Consider the following 15,164-nt stretch of genomic DNA (forward strand, 5'->3'; position numbering starts at 1 on the left):
ACAAATGGAGCACAGCAACATGCACCACCTCCGACTCCTCCAATAAAAGTCAGAAATGCAATAGCCAATTACTCTCTGGAGACCTTTATGAAATTCCACCCCCCCTGAATTCTATGGAAGCATTGATTCAAAAATAATAGAGAATTGGATCCGCACGATGGAAAGACTTTTTGATTTAGCTCGAGTCCCACAAGTAGACAAAGTTCATCTAGCGATATACTTATTGAGAGAGGATGCTAGCTATTGGTGGGATACTATGGTGGCCATCCATGGAGTTGAAACGATGACTTGGGAATAGTTTCAAACCTTATTGGAAGAGAGATACCTTACAACTGCCTTGAAAGATGAGAAAGCAAGAGAATTCACTTACTTAAGGCAGAAAAAGATGTTGAGGGAGGAGTTTATCCGAAATTTTAATGAACTCTCAAGATATGCACCACACATGGTCTGCACTGATGAATTAAAAATCAAGCATTTCAAAAATGCTATTCATCCTGATATTCGTAAAGATCTTGAAGTAGCAGACTTGGTGGGAGTTTCTTTTTCCAAAGTAGCTGACAAAGCTTTGAAGATCGAAAGGGCGATATTTGTTGACGCGGTTCTACGCCAACAGGAAATTAAGAAAAGAAGAGAAAGGGGTTAGTGCTAATGTTGAACCGTAACAGATATATGATCTTGGAGAAGCGAAATGGTGACTCAAGACACGTTTTTTAAGTGGTTCGAAGGTTAAAATCCTTCTACTCCACTAGTCAGTGTTATTGCTATATACTGGATATTTGATTACAGGGTATTTATTACAAGAGATAATCCAACCCTTATCAACTCCCAGGGTCTCCATATTTGTAGGAGAAGGCACCTGGGAGTTGGTAAGAAGGTCATCCCATGACCTTCTTACCTATCGTATCAACTTTGTGACATTCATGATTAATTCCTAAACCTGACACATAAGTATGGTCAAATCAATAGGTAAGGAGATAATGGGCCGCACGGCCCAACCCAGTCGTGGGTGTCTGAATACGCACATTCCTGCTGCGTGTCCGAGAAGTCAAGGGCATATCAGACACGTGATGTCTGATATATACACGTTTACCTTGCGTGTGTTGACTTTACAAAGAGTCATAGCCTCCATATCAAGCTCGTACCACGAGCTTGATACCTAACTCGACCTTCGGCCTTCAGAGTCCGGACTCAAGTCTTGGGCAATCTTGGCGAACCCTTGGGTTACCTCGAGCTAAGGAGGTATGATCTTATGACGGTAGCTCCGGTTTTGGGGATATCCACGAGGTAACCATGATTAGGCCGCAGCTCAGCTCGCTAATCAATCCGTGGGAAAATCAGGGCGTACATCTGCCCCCCAAGCCCCTGCTCGTGGTATACCATGTTGTATAAGGCCACAGTAGGGGCTTTTAGGCTTCCCCATGAACTCTTCACATTCCACATCTTACGCAGGCGCCTGATACGTGGAACATCGTGGTTGGTGACGGTACGTCTTACGAGAACCGCATTTAATGGCCTAGCCTATGCCCAACCGTCGTTTCGTATTTCCAGTGGAGGGCCTTGGATCCCACATCAGGGCCATCCAACGGCCCTCTACACGTGATCCTTCTTATATATAAAAAGGGTGTCCACCCTACGCATGGGCCACCCTTTCATTTGAAATTTCTCAGAACTTCTTTCCTTCTTCTCTCTTCATCTCAGAAGAAAAAGAAACCCTCCTTTATGCGACCGCCATTCTCAGCGTTCAAGAAGCTCAGGCGTGAGGATTCCTTCGAATCTTTGGAGACAGCAACTCCTACGAAGCTCCAACCTAGGCGACACCTTCATTCACCTCCCAACCAAACACTGTAAGTCTCTTGACCATGCGTGTTTTGAAAATATTTTTCACTGTAGCTTAGGTAAATATTTACTGTAGCCACATACAAGGGTTTACTGGTTTTTGTGGGTATGAAGGGTGAAAGCCATTTAGGTTAGGGTATTTTTTGCTGTAGGAAATCGTTTAGGAGTATGATTTACAGGATGCATTTTCTGGGGAAAATTTATGGGTAGGAGTTTTGGAATTTTGGGTGCAAAACCGAGTAGCTTAGGGGACATGCGTCACAGGCGGTTTTGCAATCTTTGCCTATTGAAACTTTCCCCCCAAGGCAAATTCTATCCTGACCCTCCTGACACACGAATTCCGAGTAATCGGGGATCTGCTGGGAGCACAGGCGCGTGTTCATTGAACCGCGTGGTCCCACTCTCCACGGGCTGGGCTTACCTCAGCTCGTGCAAATAACATTTGATATTTCCTCATGCTTGGGTCGCCTTTTTTGAAATATTTTCTTTTTTTCGCTAGGCGACCAGATGGCACCGAAGAGGAACGCTCCAAAGAAGACCGTCGGCAGCTCGACCTCCCAGAAAGACAAAGGAAAGGTGGTGATGTCGGACTCCCCGATCCCCAACTTTGGGCCGGCAATGGAGCAGTAGCTCGAGGTGGCTCCTGATGTGTTCTTCGAGGCGGAGAAGATCGTCTCAAAGATCACCGACCAGACGAAGATCAATAAGATGTTCCTCTCCCACAACATCGCGCTGGGGAGGACGTTAGTGATTGCCCGACCTCCCGCGGAAGGCGAGCGGAGTTGCGCGCCGCTTGACGAGGCATTCGCGGCCTGGAGCGGCGAGCATTTCAAGGCAGTGGCATTCCTCCCGCTGGACCAGTATTTTGCTGACTTCCTAAATTATGTGAAGTTGGCCCCATTCCAGCTCCCCCCCAACTCTTATCGGTTGTTGGCGGGGTTGAGATATCTATTTTTGAAGCACGAGTGGGAGGTCCCCACTCCAGCGGACATTTTGTACTTCTTCTGTCTCAAGGCCAGCCCGGATCAGCGGGGGCGAGGCGACGGGTTTTACTACTTAACCCGATTTCCCAATACGGCTGCGGTCATCGAGCTGCCCAACCACCCCAACGACTTCAAGGATCAATTCTTCATGTCGACGGGGTTCAGGAACTGCGAGCTCCACTACTTCAATCGTCCTCGTAAGTGTTTTTTATCCTTAGCTCGTAAGTTAAGTGTCGTTTTAGCTCCTCCCGTATCCCTTTCTGACTTAGACCAATCCTGCAGCCATCTTCGTGAGGACGGAGAAATCTGTGACCCTCGGGGCCCAATACGAGACACTGGTGGGCTTGCCCCCTAGTGAGAAAGATTACCGCGTGCTCGTAACAGACGAGACGATGGTAGCCTGCAAGCTGATTTTCCCAAATCAGACCTTGAACCTCAGGAGGCCCCGGGGGCTTCCCCCAGCTCGCGACACCAGACCCATCATCGTGGAGGAGGTCGCGCGAGATGAAGATGAGGAGGATGAGGGCGACGAAGTTCCCCTTGTGAGGAATAGGAAGCAGGATTTGGAGGTCGCCCAGAGGACGGGCGAGGAGAGGATCCAATCCGGAGCAGCCACGAGTCCTTCTGGCCAAGGTAACCCTTACATGTTTAGGAGTCTAGATAGGGCCACAGCAGACCCTCGGCTGGCTAGGTTCAACCCTAGGCAGCTCGTCCATCGTCACCGAAGTGATCTGGACCTGAACATAACCCTGCTCCACTGTGTCGACCGGCTCGTGCTAGACTACCAAGATAGTCGACCTAGGGGTACCGTAGTAGTAGATAACACCCTAGCCTTTAGGTCGATCCTATTCGAGGAGTATGGGACCAACCTTCAGTCATGGCCATCACTCCGGAGGGGTGCCGTAGCTCCGGGGCTTAGGCAATATGTAGAGGAATCTAGCCCTGAGTCAGCCTCGGACCCAGAACTTGCGCCAGCTCAGGAAGTAATCAACTTAGATTCTTCTTCTAGCTCAAGGGGTAGGATTCCCTTTAGTATACATATACTTGAATTTTTCTCATTACCCCTTTGTTTTTGTTTCTGTATGATTGCCAACTCTTGTACTAACCATGTTCTCGTTTTGACAGAAGAGATGTCTCAGCCCGAGGAGAGCCTGCGAGGTGCGTTTTTCGGGGGGAACCCCCCAGCAGGGGCCGCTGGGCCCAAAATGAAGAGGCTCCGGACGTCCAAGAACGCCGTTGGGATCCCCGCCAAGTCTCCTTCAAAGGAGAAGGAGCAAGCCCCAGCTGCCCAGGTCGTGGGAGCGGTCCTTCCTGCTGCAGGGGGAAGCAACATGCCTCCACCTCCTCTGCGAGCTCCGGCCGCCGCCCGGGACGCAGGAACGGAGCTCGGGACTTCGGCGATTGTACCCTCCGAGGTACGCATCCCAGTCAATCCCCAGGACCTGGGGAAGATCCCCGAGGCCTTCCGGGGAACGGTGTATGAGTCGGCGAACTACGCTGTCAGCCATATATACAAGTTCACCGAGAAAGAGCTCCGGGCCATCGAGACAATGAGCCCGGTGGGCGTGCTGGAGTCTTCACTGGGCATGGCCACGACGGTAAGCTAACTAACCTTTTTGTGGTTTTTATTATTACACTTTGCCCTGTTTTTTCTCTCTTTTTTCTAAGGCAATTGTCTTTTCACCTTCGCAGAGCGCCGTTGCCCTTCACCGGAGCATCGCCAGGACCAAAACTCAACTCGAGGACATGAGGAGCGAGCACCAGACTACCCTGCAGGCGGCTAAGGATGCCTTGGCGGCCTCGCAGGTCGAGTTGGAAAAAACCCGCTCGAAAGTCCAAGAGCTCGAGACCTCCCTCGCCACCTCGCGGACAGACCTAGATGCCGCAAAGGCTGAGGCTCAGGCCGCCCAGGCCATTCTAGAGGCTGAGCAAACAACTTCGAAAAAGTCCCTGGAAGACCTGTTCTACCATTGTTGGGCCTACAATCCAGACGCTGACTTCTCCTTCCTGTCAGTGAGCCTCTGGGAGCGCTTGCTGGTGAAGTTCCAAGCTTGCCTTGATAAAGAAGCGCCCTCCGAGGCCGGGGAAGGCTCTGGCGCAACTGAGCAAGGCGAGACGGCGACCTCCAAGGGGCCACTTAGCGAAGCTTAGGGCGTTTCTTCTCTTGTGCCCTTCACTATTTTTTAATATTTTTTGTGTAACCTTTGCATGAGGTGCTTCCACCTCGAGACAATTTGATTCAACGTTTTTAATTGATCCTCTTTCTTGCCCTTACGCATTTTGGTTACAATTTTTTGAAAAACTTAGTTCGCGTTAATCTTTTATCCATATCTCGAGCTCTTTAGGAAGAACAACGATCAATGGATTTAAATCAACTTCTAAGTTTTATGACCCGGTTATGACCAGGAACTTAATTTGAAAACTTAGTTCGCGTTAACTCTTATCCATATCTCGAGCTCTTTAGGAAGAACAACGATCAATAGATTTAAGTCAACTTCTAAGTTTTATGACCCAGTGTTGATGCTCATAATCTCATCAAGGGAAAATGCAAGGTCGTCACCTGGGCGTACTCCCCCCCCCCCCCCCCCCCCCCCCCATTTCGCATGGCCATCAAATGGGCGAGGCCCTCCTGATCCGCGAGGCCACCGAGTCGCCTTCCGCGAGGCCACCAAGTCGCGAGGCTGCCATGTCGCGTGGCCATCAAATGGGCGAGGCCCACCTGATCCGCGAGGCCATCCTAGGGGTGAGGCGCCCTATTCCGCGAGGCCATCCTATGGCGAGGCGCCCTATTCCGCGAGGCCACCCTAGGGGCGAGGCCCTCCTGATCCGCGAGGCCATCCTAGGGGTGAGGCGCCCTATTCCGCGAGGCCATCCTATGGCGAGGCGCCCTATTCCGCGAGGCCACCCTAGGGGCGAGGCCCTCCTGATCCGCGAGGCCATCCTATGGCGAGGCGCCCTATTCCACGAGGCCACCCTAGGGGCGAGGCCCTCCTGATCCGCGAGGCCATCCTATGGCGAGGCGCCCTATTCCGCGAGGCCACCCTAGGGGCGAGGCCCTCCTGATCCGCGAGGCCATCCTAGGGGCGAGGCGCCCTATTCCGCGAGGCCATCACAAGGGCGAGGCCATCATATGGCGAGGCCCTCATATGGCGAAGCCGTCCCGTTCCGTGAAGCCCCTGGGCCACTCCTACCATGCCCATGCGTGGGGCCGAGGGATGCTGCGAGACGTTAATTCATCTCGCGAGGCCCATCCCGCGAGGCCATTTTGCGGGGCCGTCGCATGGGCAAAACCTCTCCACCTCGCGAGGCCATCTCACGGAGCCTTCGCGTGGGCGAGGCCCCCCTATCTCACGGGGCCCTTAGGCCACTCCAACCGCGCGAGGCCATCAGCAGTGCCCCGTACGCGGGGCCGCGCAAGGCCCCGCACGCGCATCCCTGAAAGTCTATCAACCCACCATCTTCTCGGGACGCCGACGCCCCGTAACTTGACACGTATGGCCCGGAGGCGTTTTGCCTCGTACGCTAAGACGTAGAGCAAGGCCAAGCGCTTATCGCCCATGCCCGTGGGTAACCTTAGAATGCTCCAGGCATCCTGTACCAAAGGTCCCGTTCTCTACACCTCGGGATCCCCATGTTTAGGAGGTCTCGTACGGGTCGAATGCGACATATTTGTACGACCAAGTACTAGGTACGGATACCAGTGCCAGTGAGGTTGCTGGGGTAAGGATCATGGTCCGTACGTCTACGGCCATGGGTCAGAACTGACACCACTACCCTCTACACCAATACACCTGCTGCCACACCTCCGGAAGGGGTACAGACAAGTAGTGGAAACATCCCCCTGACACCTGCTCCTGTACGGGATGTACAACCACTACCACTGAAACCGTACCCCTAATACAGTACGTTTGTACCACCTGGTCCCCTGGACCACTATGTACCTAAGGCCATTAGAGCCTACTATAAAATGAATTCCAAGGCCACCTGAAAGGGGGTTGGAAATTTTACGGTAGCAGAGGCATTAGTGTGAATGAGATACTGAATTCTTCATTGTTGTTATACCATTGTTCTTGAGTTATTGTTCAAGTTTTCATAGCTTTCCAATTAGCGATTTTAATTTGATAATTTTTCCAACTTAACTTCGTTGACGAGTTCTTACCGTCAACAGTTTGGCGCCGTCTGTGGGAACGTTAGTTTTAAGCTACTGTTCCACCATTATTTCCGACAAGAAGAAGATGCCGAGACGCTCGAAGCGACTAAGGGAGACGCAGGAGGTCGAAGTTCACTTAAACGGAGTCCAGCTGAAGGCCTCCATGAAGGACGCTCCTCCACCCAGGGACGTGGAGCCCCCGAAAGACCCTGAGGTTCAAGGAGGAGACAGGGTGGCCTCGTCACCGGCTGCTCCACCTGGGGGGAGTCCTCCCAGAGCACCACCGGTGCACGCTGATGAGTTCCCTCCTCCGAAACCACCGCGGGCACCGAACTTCGGCCGGCAAGACCCGGGCCCTTCTACTCATAGGCCAGACAAACACCCCCGGGTCCACTCCGTGAGCTCGAGTTCAAAGTCCCGATTTTACGAAGAGGAGATACGTGAGCTCCACCGTAAAAACCAAAGGTTAGAAACTACCTTGGAGAACATGCAAGAGGTCCTTAACGGCCTACTGCAGGGTAAATCCAGCATAACCTTGCCCAAGGGAAAGGAGAAGGGCAAGGGTGGGGTGGAGACCACTGTGCCAGTAGATGATGGAAGAACCCGACACTCGACTAGCAACACCCCCCGCACGAAGCAACGTGATCACCCCGAACCACCTAAGCAGGCCCAAAAGCCAACGCCGAGAACCACGGCTGCCCCTCGACGCGAGGATGAGGTCACCTCCAAAAGAACGCCCCCAGACTTGCGGGAGGAGATCAATAGGAAAAGGGCAGGCAAAGGGACCACACCCCCTGAGGCGCCTCGAGAAGGCAAGGGAAAGGCGGGTCTTAGCCCGTCCACTCTAAGAGACTCCCTCAGCAAAAGGAGGCAAGACTTAGACACAGAGATGCGGAGTTTGCGGAGCAAGATTGTCACCGCGTCGGGTGGCCAGGCCTTTGAGGAAGAATTCGACCACGAGTCACCCTTCGTGCGAGAAATTCAGGCAATCCGGCTCCCTGCCAATTTTAAGGAGCCCAACATGACCCCTTACGAAGGGAGCACGGATCCAAAGTACCACCTGGATGCGTTTAACGATCTCATGAAATTGAGGGGGATTGGAAGTGGTGCCAGGTGCCATTGCTTCGCTGTTACTCTGAAAGGACCCGCCTACAAATGGTTCAAAAGGCTAAGGCCGGGGTCCATCAGGTCCTGGCAGCAGTTCTCTGATGAGTTCCTCCAGCAGCACCATGCCGTGCGGGACTACACGATGCCAGGCACCAGCTTAGCCAACGTGAAGCAAGGGGAAAAGGAGAGCCTAAAAAGCTACATTCACCGGTTCAATATGGAGGCCGCGAAAGTGGGGAGCCTGACGCGCCGGGAGTTAAAAATGGCCATTACTGCTGGGGTACTCCCAGGGAGCAAGTTGTGGGACAACATGCTGAAGAGGGAAGTCACCGACTTGGACGACTTCTATGAAAGAGCACAGAAGTACATCCGTGTGGAGGATGGCCACGCAAACCTGAAGGCCGGAAAGGAGGAGTCCCATGCAAAGCCCCCAATTAACGACGGGCCGAATATAGCTAAGAAGAAGAGGACGTATGAGGGGTCGAGAGATGACCAGCAGAGAAAAACCAAACGAGGGGGTGATCATAGGCCAGCGACCTATACTTACTATACGAACCTCACTGACACCAGGGAGCATATTTACGTCACCAACGAAGATCGAGTGCCCTTCAAGAAGCCCCCACCAATGAGAAAGGATCGGTCCAAGAGGGACCCCAGTAAATACTGCCAATACCACAAAGACATTGGACACACCACGGCAGAGTGCATCCACTTGAAAGAGGAAATTGAGGAGCTCATCCGCCGGGGGCACTTAGGCCGTTATGTCAAGAAAGAAAGGCAAAGGCCAGAAAATGAGCCCAGAGCACCCCAGGCACAGGAGCGAGCCCCAGAAATACAAGGGGAGGTCCGCACCATTTTTGGAGGCCCAGGATTTGGAGGAGATTCTCGGAAGGGACGAGATAAATATGCAAGGGAGGCTCGACGAAGTCCGCCCCCCTGTGTCATGAGTTTAGAACAGCGACCCCCGAAGAGTTTCAAGGGGGAAAACGACTCAATAACGTTCACTGAGGAAGATGCACGGGGGGTACACTTCCCCCACAATGATCCGCTGGTGCTGACAGTTCAGTTGGCAAATATGCGTGTGCATCGAGTCCTGGTGGACAACGGGAGCTCAGTGGACATCCTATATCGCCCGGCTTTGGAAAAAATGGGACTGGGCATTCGTCACCTAAAGCCTTGCCAGTCGTCACTATACGGATTCACAGGGGATTCAGTGCAACCCCTTGGAATGATTGAGTTGACACTTACCATGGGGGAGCAGCCCCGCCAAACCACAATTATGTCTAACTTTGTTGTGGTAGATTGCGCATCAGCTTTCAACGCGGTATTAGTGTAACGTCCTACGTTTTCGGGTACCTTTAAACGACTCGGGTCGGTATTTTTCCCCCGGGTTAAGAATATTATTTTAAATAATATTATATTTTGTTTGTAAGTATTCCATGAGTTATTGCTAGCCAAAATATGAATTTTGTGATTTTAAAAGTCAAGATAAGACTTTCGGTCCTGGACCGACACAAAAACCCTGATCAGGTAAAAATCTCGGAAAATAAAACGAAAAATCATGGCAATTATATTTTGGGCATAAAATACATTCATAAAAGTTAAGGTTTGGTCAAAAATAATAAACCTAAAAGAAAATGGAAATTTTAGGGCATTTTGTGTTAAATGCCTAATTTTGCCGAAATGGGGAATTTTATTCCATGAATGGACCTTAGGTTAAATTTTATTATGTGATTAATTAAATTAAATGTGAGAGACATTTAATTTAATTAATTAATGTTAAGTTTGGTGATTAAAACTTAATAAGAGTGAAAAAAGGTGTCAAAAGTCAATTTGGACTTTTCTTCTTATAAACCTTTATTAACCTTTATAAAAAATAAAAAATAAATAAAAAAAATTAATGGTCACATATATGGAAAAGGGTGGCTGGCCATGTGCTATTTTAGAGTGGTGTGAACCCAATTTTATAAAATTCAAATCCCATTTAATTAAGAAGTCAAGTGGGCAAGTGGGTAGAAAAGCACTCAAGTGTTTTGTGATATTTTAAAGAGTTGTGTGAGCCATTCTAACCCCCAAATCCGACCACTCTCCCTCCCTCATTCACTCTCATCTGATTTTTGAAGACTCTCTCAAGTGTTCTCTCCATTTTGAACCCCAAGAACACCAAAGAAACTTGGAAGCTAAGTCTTGGTCTAGGAAGGGTTTTCCCTAAGGTAAAGTTTCATTAATCTAGACTTTTGTCAAGTTTTAATCATAGAGTTTCAAATAGCTAATTACCTATGTTGTTGGAGGAAGTTGGTTAGGGTTTTTGAAAGGTTTTGAAGGAGTCAAAGCTTATAGGAAGGTCCAAACCTTAAGCAAGAACACCAAAGAGGTAAAAAGTTTACTTTTGATGATTTTGTTGTAGGGTTTTTAGTTTTAAGCATTATTTTGTATATCTAATGCTTAGAGTTTCTTGTTGATGATGTAATAAGGTTATGGTAGTTGTTTAATAATTTTTATGATGCATGTGTATTGATTTTTGAAAATGGGAACCAAAACCCCCAAGGGTTTTGTAGGATACCCTAAAACAAAACATGTTTTAAGCTGTGACTTCCAAGGGCTCAAGCAGCCACTGTATATTTTTTTTGTAAAATTAAATTGTACTGTGATGTTGTTGAGATTGAGTACATAAAATTGAGCTTTTGAAACACTAAAAAATGTTTAGAAATGAGTAAGTTATGATATTTCAAAGTTTAGGTAAAAAACTATTTTTTCGTATTCTTATTTTCGGAACCAAATTTGGACAGCCACTGTATAGGGCAAATGAACCCAGTTTTTTCTAAAATTTTGTGGACATATTTCTGGCATAACCTATTAGTCAACTGTAAAATTTGGTAAGAAAATATTAAACGGTTTGAAAGTTATTAACTGTCAAAGTTTGGAAAAAAATAAGGACTTGAAAATAAGGTCATTTTTACCTCATTGTTGGAAAATGATTTCACCAATCAAAAATGCTCATTTTGACCTAAGATTTTACAAAGACCTAAATGGCATAACGAAAATGGAATTGGGAAATTTTGGAAACAATTGGGTAAATAAATTTCAAGTTATGAACTAACGAAGTATGTAGTTAAAAATGTGAAAATTAGGTTTTTCACACTTAGTGTAAAAATGAGATTTTGGAACATAAGGTAAAAAGTAAAATTTTGTTTATTTCAAGATATAAATTGGTAAGTCTTGAAATCATATTTTCACTAAAATTACCCCTTTGAGTTTAAATGAATTATTTTTCTAGTAAGTAAAATTGATTAATTGCTTTTGGGAAAATTAATTAGTCAAGATGAGAAATTTATAACGGTTTTCCTAATTAAGACAAATTAGGCAATTTTCTTAAAACGGTTTTTAGATATTAAAACCTTAAGAAAAATAAAAGGAAAATTTAAAGAGTTTATTTTCTTTAAAAATAATTAAGGAATTTATTTGTATTTTCTGGATATAATACCGGCTAAAATCTTACATATTTTAACCGACTAGTCGAAAGTGCGGGTTAATAGTGATACCTTGAAAGAGTAAGATTTTTAGCGGGTTGTGGGGAAATACCATTGTGATACCCGAGCCTAGGTATCGAGACCTTAGGATAGGTCTCCCCGAGACTTAGGGTTTAGTCTCGAATATTTTGTATAACTTTCCTTAATAGGTTTAAAACCAAATAAGGATTAAATCCTTACAAATCACTTTTATTAAAATGACCAAACTGCCCAAAATAATAATAATGAATTATTAGCGCCATAATTAATCCGTGTATACTGTATGGATAACTACAGTATTGGCTAAGCGTAATTGAACTGAACGTTGGAGGGTGAAAACTTGCTGAGCGCTAAGGACTCCAAGTAAGTCAACTTATATTGTATGGCTGCAACATGAAATGATTATTGTCTTGTATGTTAGTATAGGGATACATGCACATATGTAGGCTGTCATAGAAAGTTGCTTAGAGACGTTAGTCTAGTGAGTGCTGATTTAGAAAATATGAACGGTAGAAGTCCGTCATATCCTAGACGGTTGATCCCCGTCACACTGCTTGATTTTATTTATGTCCGGTTCATTACCGCGACGAGTGGCCATGAGATGAGGATAAGCTGGTTAAACCTAGGGGCGCCAAGATAAATGGGACCTAGGGGCCCTCATGCTTACTTAATCATTGGACGGTTAGAATCCGAGCAAGTGCTCTGATAAGTTATTCCCGGATAGCAGCCGTGAATATTGGCCATTCCGTGAGAGTGCCTAGAGATACTAGGGGTTGCCAAGATTGAGTGAGGTTGAACACCCTAGGGGCAGCTGCTCACCAGCACCACTGATTAACATAGAAGTCTCCGTAAAACCGTGTAAATTGGATTACACTCTTGAATAAGTAGCGATGCCCTAGGTAACACGATAGTTACCCTTGATGAGAATATTTATTGGCTAGATCTTAGTGTGGAGACTCGGTTCTCTTTTACAGATTAGCAATTATGTTGGAGGGCGCGTTACGCATGAATTGTTAGAAATTGTCGAGCGTTGGTCTCGAATTATGTTGTGATATAATATATCTGCTTGCTCTGGGATTTTCTGAGTGTAGGGATATAATTGTTGATAAGATATAGTTGTGATATAATATATCTGCTTGTTCTGGGATTTTTCTGAGTGCAGGATTTTTATCTAGTTACGAATTAATTTATCATTGGTTATCAGGCATGACCATAAGTTTGCCAGGACGCTTTAGCGTTCTTGAAATTGATTGTGTAGGGTCCGGATGGGTCCGGATCCCTATTTCTCTATCTGCTTTGTTTGGAAGTTGATCTTACTAAGCGTTTTCGCTTACCTAGTTGTTTCATGTTGTAGGTAAGAACAAGGGCAAGGCAGAGCAGTGAGCGCTGGAGTCTTCCTTGCAAATGTACATGTGGACCGACCTTTTGGGAAGCCTTTTTATTTTTGGAAATGTTGTGTAATTTTCCTAAACTAGGCTCACTCTAATCTTTATAAAACATGTTTGTAACTAAATGTTAAGTATGGCCATACGACTTTTTAAAAAGTTTTTTTTTCTATGGGTTTTTGAGACATTTTGTTAAATGAAAACATTTATATTTCCGCATTATCGAGTCTTGAAAATCCGGGTCGTTACAATTAGGGAGGCCATCCCTGAGAGAATTGAAAGCCATAACTTCAATATATCACTTAGTTGTCAAGTTCCCGACCCCAGGAGGGATCGCGAGTATGAAAGGAGAACAGAAGGAAGCAAGGGAGTGTTACAACACCTCACTCCGCACGCCTGCAAAGCCACGCGAGCCGATGGCCATGGTGGTACACGAGGCGATAAGCATGCCCACAGGGGGTCCGCAGGAGCTGGACCCTCGGGTCGTGGATGAGGCAAGAGCAGAACCGGAAGAAGAAGTAGAGGAGGCTACGGTGACGGAGGAGCCTTTAAGGAAATTGAAGATAGGGAGAAGCCTACAAGGTGGCGTGAAGGAAGAATTGATAAGATTTTTGAAGGATAATCTGGACGTGTTTGCATGGAGTCATGAGGATATGGTGGGCATAGACCCCAGCGTAATGTGCCACCACCTGAACATCTCCCCAGGAGCAAGGCCCGTCAGGCAGAAGAGGCGGGCGCTCGATCCAACAAGGTACGCAGCGTTAAAGGAAGAGGTTGACAAATTGAAGGCCAACGGGTTCATCCGTGAGTCTTTCTATCCTGTGTGGGTATCAAACCCAGTACTCGTGCCGAAGCCAAACGGGAAGTGGAGGACTTGCGTCGATTTCACGAATTTGAATAAAGCTTGTCCTAAGGACAACTTCCCACTCCCCAGGATAGATCAGTTAGTAGACGCAACAGCGGGGCATGAGTTACTAAGTTTTATGGACGCCTACTCGGGATACAACCAAATCCCTATGAACCCTGCAGATGAGGAACACACGTCATTCATTACAGACAAAGGGCTCTACTGTTATAAGGTGATGCCCTTCGGGCTCAAAAACGCGGGAGCCACCTATCAAAGGCTGGTGAATAAAATGTTCGCAAATCAGATAGGGAGGAATATGGAAGTGTATGTGGATGACATGCTGGTGAAGACCAAAGTAGCTGCAGAACTCAACAGAGACCTTGGTGAGATGTTTGACACGCTCAGGAAATATCGGATGAAACTGAACCCAGCCAAATGCACCTTCGGGGTATCCTCGGGAAAATTCTTGGGCTTCATGGTCAACTCCAGAGGAATCGAGGCCAACCCCGACAAGATAAAGGCGCTCATAGAAATGAGCCCGCCGAAGAATAAGAAGGAGGTACAATGCCTAACAGGAAGGGTGGCGGCCCTTAACAGGTTCATCTCAAGGTCCACCGACAAGTGCCTCCCATTCTTTGACATCCTCAAAGGGAGCAAAAAGTTCGCTTGGGATGAAAGATGTGAGGAAGCCTTTGTCAGGTTGAAAGAGCACCTGGGGAAGCCGCCCCTGTTAGCAAAGCCAGAGAAGGGCGAGAAGCTGTACCTATACTTGGCGGTGTCGGAGCATGCCATCAGCGCAGCCTTAGTTAAGGGAGAGAAGAAGCAACAACAGCCCGTATACTATATCAGCAAGCGTCTGGTGGACGCAGAGAGCCGGTATCCAGAGATCGAAAAACTGGCCTATGCGCTAGTAGTGGCGTCGAGGAAGTTGAAGCCTTACTTCCATGCGCATACGATTGATGTCTTAACGGATAGTCCTTTGAGACAAGTCTTACATAAGCCAGAGACCTCAGGGAGGCTAATGAAATGGTCGATTGAGCTAAGTCAGTTTGATATTGTCTACACCCCAAGGGCCTCCATCAATGGGCAGGTGCTGGCAGATTTCATAGTAGAATTCACCCATCAGCCGAATGAAGGACAGAGTGAAGGAGGGGCGCAGCCTGTTGTGGAGGATGAACTGGGAAATGTAGAGAAGTGGAGTTTGCATGTTTATGGGGCGTCAAATGAAGGAGGATCAGGAGCGGGCATCATGATGACTGGGCCCGAGGGACACAGAATGTACTGCGCAATCCGGTTTGGGTTCGAGGCCTCCAATAATGAGGCGGAGTACGAGGCGCTCTTAGCTAG

At 47.6% G+C, this 15,164-nt stretch overlaps 1 long non-coding RNA gene across 1 annotated transcript; it reads left to right on the forward strand.

Moving 5' to 3' along the window:
- The first annotated feature begins 9,672 nt into the window (after nt 1–9,672).
- LOC133780496 (uncharacterized) lies at nt 9,673–13,181 on the forward strand. Its single transcript, XR_009869365.1, has 3 exons — nt 9,673–10,289; nt 10,372–10,450; nt 12,940–13,181. It is a non-coding gene; the product is annotated as an uncharacterized LOC133780496 (long non-coding RNA).
- The last annotated feature ends 1,983 nt before the right edge of the window (nt 13,182–15,164 follow it).

Source organism: Humulus lupulus, chromosome 5 (assembly GCF_963169125.1).
Source record: "Humulus lupulus chromosome 5, drHumLupu1.1, whole genome shotgun sequence".
Classification (NCBI taxonomy): domain Eukaryota; kingdom Viridiplantae; phylum Streptophyta; class Magnoliopsida; order Rosales; family Cannabaceae; genus Humulus; species Humulus lupulus.